Consider the following 14,017-nt stretch of genomic DNA (forward strand, 5'->3'; position numbering starts at 1 on the left):
GCCTGAGCTGTCTTTGAACTGTGATCCTCAGATCTTAGTCTCCCTAGTAGCTAGTATAACAGGCATGAACCACTGGCACCCAGCTACAGCTTCTTTTTAATTACAAATCTGATTACTATGTGCTTTAAAAAGAAAAAAATCACACATGGATTTTAACTGTTCATCCACTCAAGTTCAGATCATTGCTCAGGCTGCAAAACTGGTCATGATTTGGTCCCAGGGAGATCAGAATAGCCCCAATTCCTGCTGCTCTACAGTGCACTTATAACTTAGTTGCCCAATAATCTAATTTGCTTTCTGAACAGACTTTTGTTATAATTTTCTTCTTTCATATTATAAAAGAAATACATAGGCCTTGGAAAATGCTGAACTGAAAAAAGTTAAGTCATAATCTCAGCACAGTTAACAAATGTTTGTTTTTTAACTGAAATTTTTTTACTCCTTAGCTCATGGAAGGAATGCAGGTAGCCTCCAGGAAAATATGAGGAAATAGATTTGCTCCTAGAAGTTCGGATAGAAAACTGCCTTGAGGACCATGACTTTTGTAGAGACAAGACTTCCTGACTCTGGCCTCCAGAAGTGTATAATAGGCTTGGGTTCTTTTTTTTTTTTTGGCGGTCATGGGGCTTGAACTCTGGGCCTGGGCGCTGTCCCTCAGCTCTTCAGCTCAAGGCGAGTGCTCTACCACTTGAGCTACAGCGCCACTTCCGGTTTTCTGGTGGTTTATTGGAGATAGGAGTCTCACGGTCTTTCCTGCCCGGGCTGGCTTTGAACCGCAATCCTCAGATCTCAGCCTCCTGAGTAGCTAGGATTACAGGCGTGAGCCACCAGCGCCCGGCTTGGCTTGGGTTCTTTTAAAGCTATCATATCTATGATTATTTATTACAGCAGCAATAGGAAATTTATGTAACAACTTATGAAATTTAATATACAACAGAATAGCATATTATATGTTTGTTGTAAATTTTACTTCAGCACTTTCAATCATTATTTAGCTCCTTCCTTCCCTCTTTTCTTCCCTCCGTTTTCCTCTTTCTTTCCTTTTCTGTTTCTCCCTCCCCAGCTCTCTTTGTCTTTCTTCTCACTACATACATCAGGCTGTCATCTAACTCACTATGCAGTCCTGGCTTGCTTTGAACTCATTATCGCTTCAACCTCCCTAACTGTGTGATTGCATTTATGTACTATCATGCCTGACTTTGATCTGTTTATTATTATTATTATTGTTATGATGATGATGATGAAGAAGATGATGATCTTTAAGTAGTTGTACAATTGGGTTGCCATTCAACAAAGCAGTTTATGAATACAATGAATCTTGGTCAGTGCAACCCCTTGGAACATTCTCATCCTTCCCTCCCAACCCCCTTCCTCCTCACTTTTATTAATTTTATAAGCTATGCATTGAATTTTCTTTTACTTCATTCCCCCTTTTTCTCCTTTTCATGCATCTACTTCCCTCTCCTTGACTCTACCCCTCCTTTTAAGTATCCCTTTCCTGGTATTTACTTTGATGTGTCCTTTCTAAGGAATTATGATTTCTTGTTTTTTTATGAAATACATTGAAAAGTTTTGCATTGATACACAAATTTCAGTGTTTTATGATGGCTTGGGTTATAAACTAAAGAAAAAGTTATGTAATGATACTACATACCAGAAAACCTGATTATTTTTCATTTAATTTTATATAATTATTTTTAGTTAAATTAACTTGTTTCAATTTTTATTTTATTTGCTTTATTTCATTTTTGAAGTATTGGGATTTGAACTAAGAGCCTTGGCCTTTCCAGGCAGGTACTTACCACACCCCCAGCTCCCACAGATATGATTTTGCTGTGGGTAGAAACTATGTTGATTTTACTCAGTAGTACATATCTATAACTATAGAGTAAAATGTACATAAGTGTTCAGTAAATAGACCTGGAATGAACTCAATGGGTGAAGTCAAATTCTTAAACATTCCCCTGACACAACATGAATATTCATCTATATTGTCAAAGATATAGTCAAGTTTGAACTTCCTTTTTTTGTTGTTGTTGTTGTTGGTGGTGGTGGTGGTAGTAGGGCTTGAACTCTGGGCGCTGTCCCTCCAGGTCTTCAGCTCAAGGTGAATGCTCTACCACTTGAGCCACAGCACTACTTCCGGTTTTCTAGTGGTTTATTGGAGATAAGAGTCTCACAGACTTTCCTGCTCTGGCTGGCCTTGAACTGTGATCCTCATATCTCAGCCTCCTGAGCAGCTAGGATTACAGGCGTGAGCCACCAGCACCCGGCTAATTTTTTTGGGGGGGGTTGGTTGTGGAGCCTGAGCTCTGGGCCTGGGTGCTATCCCTCAGCAATTCAGCTCAAGGCTAGCACTCTACCACTAGAGCCACAGCGCCACTGCTGGGTTTTTCTACTTATGAGGTGCTGAACCCAGGGCCTCATGCATGCGAGGCAAGCACTCTAGCACAGAGCCACTTTCCAGCTCCAATTTTGAACTTTCTAATTTTTTGTGTAATATACATAAGCACATGAATAATTGTAAAATAATTGTATGAAAGAAAAGAAAGATATATTAATAAAAGAAGAAGCCCTTCAGAAAGACAATTGCCAAGAGTTCCAGAGTTCAGAAGCTTTTCTGAAGTGAGTTCTGTTTCTTTGGCAAGGTAAATCCATTTACTCTTTCAGCTATTTGACACTGTCAGAGCAGTTTACAGTGTAGACATTCCATGGAAGACTTCTGGAGCCACTTAGAATCTTTTGTTTGTCTCCTGCAGAACTCAAGTGCTGGAAAGATTATGCCTTCCAAATTATTGCCACTTTGAGATCACTTCAAACACTTCACTGACTATGTAGATAACCTTATATTCAGGTCAATTGTTTGAGCTGACTCCTGTTAACTCAAATTGCTATGGGATCATACCCAGGGCTTTGTGCCTTCTAGGGCAAGTGTTCTATCACTGAGCTATATCCCTAGTTCCAAAATCTAGGTGTGTAATGCAGGTAAAGTGGAAAAGAGAGAGGCTCAAGTAAATAAGTTGGGAGCCAGGCTCATACCTGTTCTCACACCTGTAATCCTAGCTACCTAGGATGTTGAGACCAGGAGAACTGTGTTTGAAATCCAGCTTGGGCAGTACAGTCTGAGAGATTACAACTCCTACCAATCAACAAAAAGTGAGCCTAGAGGCATGGCTCAAATGGTAGAGCCCTAGACATGAATAAGCAAGCACCTTGAGAACATAGGCCTGAGTTCAAGCCCCAGTAAGAGCAGAAAGGAAGAAAGGAAGGAAGGAAAGGAAAGAGGGAGGGAGGGAATGAGGGAGGGAAAAAGAGAGGAAAGAAGGGAAGGAAGGAAGGAGGGAAGGAGGGAACAAAGGAGGGAAGGAAGGAAGGAAAGAAGGAGAAAAAGAAGGAAGGAAGGAAATTAATGTGGTGCTTTATAAGCCTTGTAAAAGTTTAACAAATACCTGGAGTCAGGGCATTTTGTTGCAAGACATAGGGGGAGTGGACAAAGATTAAAAAAAAAAAGTGTTGTTGGAAAGTTTCCTAGGACTTACAAGATCAGCATGGATTTGAGGGTAAGACTTGAAAAACAAAAAGAAACCAAAGTTCCTTCTAGTTAAAAAACACAGGGTACAATAGACAACTTTTGGTGAAAGCAGACTGGTTTCCACCACTGAGGGAAGCTCCTGCATATTCTGGTGAATATACCTAAGCATTTGCCTCAGTGGAGCTGCCCCACCGTTAGTACCTTGGGCAGGAAGATTGATTTCTTCTTCCTAGTTTCCACGATAAAAAAAAAAAAAAAGGAATCCTACTAGTCAGGTGGGTGCTGTGGTTTAAGCCTATAATCCTGTCTATTTGGGAGGTAGAATTGTATACAGTCAGGGGACTTTTCTGATGCCAGCCCAGCCAAAAGGCTAAGTTCAAAAGATTCTGTCTCTACCAATGACTATCACAAATAGGGTTACAGTCCAGGCTGGCTGGGCATGAAGGATGAGATTTTATCTCAAAAATAAGCAATGCATAAATAGGCTTGATGGAGAGGTGGTAGGGCCAGCAGAGAGGGTAAATTAGAGTCAATATCCGAATACTTTATGTGAATTTATGAAAATAGGATGATGAAACTTCTTGAAATTGTTTTAAGAATGGGGAGGGTAAGCCGGGCGCCGGTGGCTCACTCCTGTAATCCTAGCTACTCAGGAAGCTGAGATCTGAGGACCACGGTTCAAAGCCAGCCCCAGCAGGAAAGTCCATGAGACTCTTATCACCAAAAAAACCACTAGAAAACCGGAAGTGGCGCTGTGGCTCAAGTGGTAGAGCACTTGCCTTGAGCTGAAGAGCTCAGGGACAGCGCCCAAGCCCAGAGTTCAAGCCCCATGACTGACTCCTTCCCCCCCAAAAAAGAATGGGGAGGGTGAAATGAGGTAGAAAGATGGAGAGGATAAGTTTGATAGGTGTATATATTATATGTATGGATAAAAATGTCACTATGAAATTTCCCTTTTGTACAACTAATATATAAAAATAAAAAAGAAACTATGGCAAAAAGGGCTGGCAGAGTGGCTTAAGTGGTAGAGCCTACCAGGCTTGAGACCCTGAGTTTAAACCTCAATATAGCCAAATGGGATGGGGGTGGCGAGGGAGAAGATCAGAATCACATTGAATCCTACCAAAGCCATGAACAATGGAAGATTTCTTCAATAACCACTACAAGGTTTTAAACAGGCAGTGAAGAGATCAGGATACTGATCTTTTCATATAATAATTTATTTAAATCAAGTTCTTTGATAAATTAAATGATACACAATATGGTATAGAATGTTGTCTCTGTGTGTGTCTGTGTGTCTGCGTGTGTGTGTTGTGTGTGTCTGTGTGCCAATCTTTTTTTGGTGGGGGAGGGGGGTCTGGTCGTGGGGCCTGAACTCTGGGTTTGGGCGCTGTCCCTCAGCTCTTCAGCTCAAGGCTAGCGCTCTACCACTTGAGCCACAGCGCCACTTCCAGCTTTTTTCTTTTTGCTTATGTGGTGCTGAAACTGAACCCAGAGCCTCATGCGTGCAAGGCAAGCGCTCTACCACTGAGCCACCTTCCCAGCCCCTGTGTGCCAATCTTAAGGTTTGAACTCAGGGTCTGGATACTGTCCCTTACCTTTTTTGCTCAAAGCTAGCACTCCTCCACTTGAGCCACAGCTCTACTTCTGGATTTTTTTTGGTATAATTGGAGATAAGAATTTCATAGACTTAGCTGGGCGCTGGTGGCTCACGCCTGTAATCCTAGCTACTCAGGAGTCTGAGATCTGAGAATCGCGGTTCAAAGCCAGCCCGGGCAGGAGAGACCGTGAGACTCCTATCTCCAATAAACCACCAGAAAACCGGAAGTGGCGCTGTAGCTCAAGTGGTAGAGCGCTCGCCTTGAGCTGAAGAGCTGAGGGACAGCGCCCAGGCCCAGAGTTCAAGCCCCACGACCGACAAAAAAAAAAAAAAGAATTTCATAGACTTTCCTGCCTGACTTTGAACTATAATCCTCAGATCTCACCCTCTGAATCCCTAGGAATCCAGGCATGCACTGCAGCATCTGGCTAGAATGGTATTTCTAAGGCTTAAAACAAAAAAAACAAACCACTAAGTGCTGGTGGCTCTTGCCTGTCTGTAATGCTAGCTACTCAGGAGGCTGAGATCTGATTACTGGGGCTCAAAGCCAGCCTGGGCGGGGAAGTCCTTAAGATTTATATCTTCAATTAACCACTCACAATCTGGAAGTGGAGCTGTGGCTCAAAGTGGTAGAGTGCTAGCCTTGAGCAGAAAATCTCAGGGACAGTGTCCAGGACCTGAGTTCAAGCTCTATGACAGACAAAGTAAAAAAGTATTGAGCCAGGCTTTATGGCGCATACCTGGGATACTGAGGCAAAACAATAAGTTTGAGGCCAGCTTGAGTTACATAGCAAGTTACCTGTCAGTGTGGGCTACATTACAAGTCAAAAACAAACAGAAAAACCCAACAGACTAAACAGGTATAGAGAATAAAAGCCAGAAACCCACATATCTAACATCTATATTCAATGAATGTTGAAATTTAACGAAAGAAACAGAAGAAGTCAAATACAGGTGGCTCACCACTCTAATCCTAGCTACTCAGGAGGCTGATATCTGAGGATTGTAGTGCAAAGCCAGCCCAGGCAGGAAAGCCCATGAGACTCTTACCTCCAATTAATCACAGAAAAAGTTGGAAGTTGGGGCTGGGAAGGTGGCTCAGTTGTAGAGTGCTTGCCTTGCATGCATGAGGCCCTGGGTTCGATTCCTCAGCACTACATAAGCAGAAAAAGCCAGAAGTGGTGCTATGGCTCAAGTGGTAGAGCGCTAGCCTTGAGCTGAAGAGCTCAGAGACATCACCCAGGCCCAGAGTTTAAAAAAGACCAAGAGTAATCTATCTCATAAGCAGGCCCAATAACCTCTGAAGTGGCCTGAATAAAGGACTCATCCTCCAAAATTATGAGTTACCAACTAAGTCAATGAACTTCTCCATTCTGGAAATTTGAATTACAAATGCAAAAATAAAATTCCACTTGGGGTCAGAAGAAAGAAAGAAAGAATAAAAAGACAAACACAAGCTCTAACTAAAACCCATCAAGGCAGGCCACAACAAAGTCCATGAGCCCTACTGCTGAGTGGTCCAGAGCAGTTTTGAAAATAGAATCACTCACCAGAGCTCTCTGAGATATTTTTTGGTCCTACTAAGGCATTTCTATAACAGAGTCTTCATCTTTCTATGAGTATATGTACAACAAACACTCCTACGAATGCTATAGTTGAGTAGGTTTTTAAAAAAGGACTTTCCAAAGAAAGATATTGTCTTAGTATTCAAAGGGCTTTCCTTTATATCATCTATAAGTGTAAATAGATAACTGACTAAACTAAAACAACTTTCGTTCTTGCTATTGAGTAACCTTTTAGAGATGAATGTCTATCAATATCCTGTGAACATGATTGAGTTTGAAACACAGGGTCAGGAACTGCAGCCACCCAACTTTCCACCAGGGAGAAAGAAAGCTGGTAACGGGAAGACAGAATCAAAGAACCCACAGGGAAAGAGAGCTGGGGTTGCTGGATGAATACAACTCTGAGACTCTCCCAACCTCTCAACTTTAATTCTGTGAGCCTGTAAAATTTCTTATCATTTCAGTCAGCTGCAAGTGTTCATTTCTGCTATCTGTAATTGAAAACATACAAATGCATTACAACATCAGTTATATATTTTTTACTTACATCTAAAAGGGTGGGCAAAAGGCCTTTCAGAGAAAAGTATCCTTGATTAGGGGAGGAGAAATGTGAGAAGTCTAGACCAAAGATGTTACTTAGCACTTGAGTGTATGGGGGTGGGGAGGGAGCAATGGGTGTCTAGACAGTGGACTGATTAGAATAGAAATCAAGAGAATCAAAGGGAGGTTGTATGTGTGTGTGTGTGTGGGGGGAAATAAAAGGAAATTTCTTGGACTTAATAGCCCAGGCTTTCCAAAGATGTTTGAGTATTTTTAGTTTAGATAAGAAACTTGGAATTAATTAAATGAACCCATAAATAAGAATAGCAGTATATTCTGATTTCTAGAGGTCATTTTCAAATAGCAGTGACTTAGAACAGTATTTTCAGTTTTTCCTAGAATACTTCAGATGCTAAGTAAGTATACTATTGTACTCTATATTTTCCTTTAAATCATTTTTTTTTTGCCTTACAGGGACATTTGACAATGTCTAGAAATATTTTTGTTTCCTGTCACCAAGAAGAAAACAATATAAGCATGAATTGGATGGAGATCAAGGACATACTAAGCAGACCCATGTACAACACTATTATAAATGGAACACTCCTTAAATTTTATCGTAAAGGTGATGTACAAAGGGGTTACAGTTACGTAAAGTAATAAGTACATTTCCTGTCATTTTCTTCATGCTTTATGTAGAAGGAGAACATTTCAGTAAATTCACTCAGAGCAAATGTCACTTGTGCTCAGGCTGGGTATTATTGCCCAGTGGAATCTCTGGATTTCAAGCATGTTTGCTGCTAACAAGAAGATGAAGTGTCAACAAGGAGTTAGATACTAACATCAAACCAAGACTTACTTCATCATGTTAAAGGAAATAACCCTGGCACAGAAAGACAAATACTGCATGTTCTTCCTCATCTATGGAAACAAAAAGAGTAATTTCATGAAAGAATGGAGTGGAATAGTGGTCACTAGAAACTGAGGACAGAGGATGGAGGATGGAAGGAAGTTATATAAGGGTCACCAAAATATAGAGGAGGAATTAGTTCTCAGTTTCTATAGCACAGTAGGATAACCACTGGTTATAATCATTCATAATGTACTTTAAAATAACTATAAGAGTACAGAAGTTCTCAGTATCTATAAATAATGTTTGAAGAGGTAGACTGTATACTGTATACTTTATACTGCATACTGATTTGATCAGTATACATTGCAGACATTTATCAAATTAACTTACTATATCCCATAATGATATTACTATAAATATCATTTTAATAAAAATAAAAACCAAGGTTTTCTTCTTAGTATAATCAGAATATGAGAATTTAAATGAGAAGAACTTTCCTAATCTGTGATTCAATATTATATAACATTAGGTTAGTTATGGTGGCTCATGCCTATAATCCCAACTACATTGGAGGTAGACATTGGATAATTGTGGTTTTAGGCAAGCCTAGTCTAAATGTTAGTGAAATCTAATTTCTAAAACAAGCTAGGGATGGTGGTCATACCTGTATTCCCAGCTACTCAGGAGGAAGGGGTGGGAAGATTACATCTGAGGTAAGTCCTGGGCAAAATAAAAATCCTACTTGAAGAATAAACTAAAGCAAAATTGGCTGAGGGCATGTCTCAAGTGGTAGAATACTTGCCTAGCAAGTACAAGGTTCTCAGTTCAAATCCCAGTATCACCATATATATATATAGATATATATCTATATATATAATGCTCTGTTTTGGTATCACTTAAAATCAAATCCTAGGAGTTTTTTGATTTATATGAATTCAGTAGACCTAGGTTCAAATTTTGGGTCTATTACTTACTACAGGTCACGTATTAGATGTTATTACATTTCCTCATGCATAGAATTGGACAACAATCTGTGTCACAAGGTTGTAATGAGAATTCAGTGAGATGTAGGGTCTTGCAAAATTACTGGTGGAAAGTTACATAGACTCCAGAAAACAAAAATTAGTTCCTTTCATTTCCTGATGATTCTGTGGTCTCTTTATAACATTGGCTTAGATTCTGCGGTGCTTTCATGATTAGGTAAGCTCTCTATGAGTCCTGGAAAGACCGGAAAGCCCTAGGATATCTTGGGAAACAAAGAGCTGTTTTCAGTCTTGTGCAGAGTAACTACAGAGGTCTCATGGGAAGAACTGGCCTGTGGATCCAATGGCCCTGAGAGGCATGACCCAGGGAAGACTTATGGAAATTACCAGCATGACAGTCTTGTGACAATGACTCTGATTATCTAACACAGGACCCTGGAAGTTGACAGAAGACAAGTGGGCGGCACAGACTTTGTTCCTAGAATAGGAACACACACTGCACATGTACACACACACACACACACACACACACACACATACACACTTTACATATATACAGACACACATAAATACACTGGCTCCAATTTTAGAGCTGCCATTTGTCCATACAACCATGTGTTTGCAGCTAAAATCTGTGCTATAAATATTCAAAGAACCTCCTATACTAATGGATTTGTGATTGTGTTAGCACCTAAAGCAAGAGTTCAAATGAGCACTGGAAATATTGCCTGCATGGTGAACAGAAGGTCACCAAAATATTTCCCCACTTCATTTCTGATACCTTAATTTTAAAAATTATTTAATAAGACTTGCTATTTTCATGTCCTAGTTAGGGAGAAAGTGAAAACATAACTAGGGAGTTTATATACTGATTTAAATTAATAATAATTTAAATTTTTAATAAAACTTTATTTTAAATAAATTTAAATTTAAATAAATTAAATAAATAAATTAAAATTTTTATTTTAAATATATTTAAAATAATAATCCTAGTGGGGTGGAAACTTATTGGCTATGGTGGTGCACATCTGCAACCCCATCACTAGATAGGCCATAATAGGATGATTGCAAGTTCCAGCCTGGGCTACAAAGTGAGTTCAAAGACAGCCTGGGACACATTGGGAGATCCTGTCTCAAATATCCCCCTCTCCTCCCCCCAAAAAGAAATTATTATTATTATTGTTATTGTTCTTGTTGTTGATCATGGGACTTGAACTCTGGGCCTGAGTACTATCCCTCAGCTTTTAGCTCAAACTCTTGAGCCACAATGCCACTTCCTGCTTTCTGGTGGTTAATTGGAGATGAGAGTCTCATGGACTTTCCTATCCTTGCTGGCTTTGAGCGGTGATTCTCAGATCTCAGCCTCCTGAGTAGCTAGAATTACAGGCATGAGCCATCAGTTTCCAGCTTTGACACTATTTTGTATATTACTATATAATACCTTGTGTTACCAGTAACTGACATATGGATTTATTCTTTTTTTTTTTTTTTTTTTTTTTTTGGATTTATTCTTAAGAAACATTTATTGAAGCCGGGCGCCGGTGGCTCACGCCTGTAATCCTAGCTACTCAGGAGGCTGAGATCTGAGGATCCCGGTTCAAAGCCAGCCTGGGTAGGAAAGACCGTGAGACTCCTATCTCCAATAAACCACCAGAAAACCGGAAGTGGCGCTGTAGCTCAAGTGGTAGAGCGCTAGCCTTGAGCTGAAGAGCTGAGGGACAGCGCCCTGACCCAGAGTTCAAGCCCCACGACTGACAAAAAAAAAAAAGAAACATTTATTGAATAAGTGAGAGTTGACATTAAGAACTATGATTGTGATCTGGGAATGTGGCTTAGTGGTAGGGTGCGTGCCTAACATGCATGAAGCCCTAGGATCTATTCTTCAGTACCACAGAAACAGAAAAAGCCAGAAGTAGCACTGTGGCACAAGTGGGAGAGTGCTAGCTCAGAGACAGTGCCCAGACCCTGAGTTCAAGCCCCAGGACTGGCCAAAAATAAAAATAAAAAAAATATATATGATTGTAGTATATTTCCTTTGTCTACATATCTATTTTTATGCCTCTTAACTTTACACATGTTTCATTCTTTCTGAAAATCTTTCTGTCTTTACATGATCCCTCTTTACTTCTTTACTATTTTTTTGTAATACTGGGATTTGAACTCAGGGCCTTATATTTGCTAGGCATTTGCTCTACCATTGAGCCATCCCTTCAGCCCCTCTATTAATATTTAAGTAATGCCCTTTCACCAGCTGGGTTCCTATAATTCTTTGAATCTTACAAGAAGAATCATCATTTTGTGCTTTAATGATTCTTTACATGTCTCTCTCCACCACTAGAAGTTAGTTCTTTGAGGTTGTGATGCTGTGCGTTTCTGTATCCTCATCCTTCAATGGTAACTGGTTTACAGTAGGGTTTAGTAAATGCTACTGATTGCTGAAATGACTGAATGAATTTCACAGGAGAGTCTCCAGGAAGGTTTCAGACAGCTCTCTTGTAGGAAATGCTTTACAAGATCCTTTCCTTTAAAAAGCTCTAATTTGGATTAAAAAAAACCATCATTCTTATTAATGTGGTTTTATTATTGTAGTTGCTGCTGCTGCTGTTAATTAGGTATACAAAGGGGTTACAATTTATTTATTTTTTTCTTCCAGATAGGATCTTGCAGTGTAGTTCAAGTTAGCCTCAAACTTGGTCTACTGTCTTGAATTATGGATAACAAACATGTGCTATCAGGCCCAGCTATGTTTTGTTATATCTTTCTCTTCTACATTCAAATTAAATGACTAGTGTGGAAATAGAGTATAGTCAACAAATAAGGGATTATCTTAGTTTTTCACCGGGGGTTGCTTTGATATATGGAGACCTTAAAGATAGTGATATTGACAATGGACTGGTGATATTGGTGGATAGTGGTGGAAATTTCTCTCGAGGTAAAACTAATGGTTTGACTCTCTGGGACCAGATCTTGTTGGTACAGGACTGCACGATTATGTTGTATAAAGTAGGACCTCTCATACCCAGCTGTAAGAGGATTGTGGCCTGCTCAGGTTGCTATGGATGTGACTATGACAACTATGGAAAACATGGGAGATGCCAAGAACGGGGTGTGTTAAGGGAACCAAACGGCCAACACAAAGGACTGCCTGGGGTCCAAAACTACATACAAAGATCTGACTTTCGCCTCTCATTTTATATCTACATTGATGCAAACCCTGAAGTGCTCATATCTGATCCCTTTCACCTAAGCACCATGACTACCTAGTGTGCAGCACAAAGGGCTATAGCCCTGGAGAACAGGGACTATTTAATTAAGCCAACTGTGATTTTGTGAGGGTGAAAGTAACAACTGCTGATACCTAGGGTATTTTGAAGTTGCACCCAGTTCTCTATGTCTATAAATGGTCCTTCAAGCTAAAGGACCTCATGGAGATGGGTGGGCTAAACACACAGATGCCTTGAAATGACATTAACAGCTCTACATCTGACAGCACAGCAGAGGTCTGCTCTCTGGCAAACTTCAGCAAGGTTAAAAGTTAAGCCTCTCTTTTGACAAACTCAGCAGTGACTCTGGTATTCCCCCTATTTGGTTGCTACGCTTTTATGACCTTCAAGGAGAGACTTATTTGTTTAGTTTCCATACACTTTTGAGCTGCTTAGTTACCAAGTCTTGTGCACAACATGCCCTCTGGACAAGTAAACTTTTGAAGAGCAAAGCATATTGAAGCCACAAGCAAGCCTAGAAGACTGAGCCCCCTGAGTCCTTGTGCTATATGATGCAAGCCAAAACACAGCTGGTGGAGTTAATTTTAGACTTTCTGGGCTTGGCAATGTTCTATCAATTTGGGAAAAGCAGGTCCTCAAAAAGGACCTTCTTTCTCCTTCCTTCTACACATACAGTTTACTACAAAAGTAGCTATGCTGCAGAAAACAATTAATTTGTAGGAAATATTAAGAAATAAAATTTTAAGCTGGGTGCCAGTGGCTCACACCTGTAATTCTAACTACTCGGGAAGCTGAGATCTGAGGACTGTGGTTCGAAGCCAATCCAGGCAGGAATGTTCATGAGACCCCTATCTCCAATTAACTAACAAAAATCCAGAAATTGTGCTATGACTCAAAGAGTTACAAAAAGTTCTGGCTTTGAGCACAAAAGTTCAGGGACAGTGCCCAGCCCCTGAGTTTAAGCCCCAGGACTGATGTGCACGTGTGTGTGCAAGCATGTATGTATGTATGCATGCACACACAGAGAGGCACCCCCAAGAAATAGAACTATATTTATTGAACAAATATAAGGTCCATGTAAGAAATCTTTTATAATTTTTGTTCTATGAACTGTAATCCTCACAATTACACTGAAGTGGCATTTGTTAGAGAACTCTAAAAGATGAGGTTATCAAAAACAAACATTATTTTCCACATTGGAGAAAAAGATTTTTTAAAAAAGATTACACTGTTTACAAATGTAACAGGAATTTAAATGTGAGGAGTAAATATGTACTATCCTCTTCTACAGTCATAGGATCTAATTTCCTGATTTCACATTTCTCACTCTAAGTTAGAAATAATTCATTTGATTTATTTGACTGCTTGATTTTTCAATGCCCTATAGGACTGACAGGAACAATGTCCTGTTTAACTCTTCCTTTATTTTGTTGCTTATAGAAGCTCACAGTAGACATTCAGTGAGTATTAAATGGGTGATTTGTCTTGTCATTCTTTAAAATCTTGGCATACTATTCCACAAATGCCATCTTAGAAAAAAATAAGCAGCTTGAGGAGGAGTGTGTTTTACTTCTTCCATTCTAAAGAAATAATTGTCTTAAACTTTTTGTTTTGATTCTTTATGGGTGATAAAAGAATGCACTTAGAGACTCCTAGCTTCATGAACTAACTTCGTACTTCCATTCTTTCCTGAGTATTGAGAAGCATTTATAACTGTAGA

The sequence above is a fragment of the Dipodomys spectabilis genome, unplaced genomic scaffold (assembly GCF_019054845.1).
Source record: "Dipodomys spectabilis isolate Male_0828 unplaced genomic scaffold, ASM1905484v1 ptg000043l, whole genome shotgun sequence".
Taxonomy (NCBI): Eukaryota; Metazoa; Chordata; class Mammalia; order Rodentia; family Heteromyidae; genus Dipodomys; species Dipodomys spectabilis.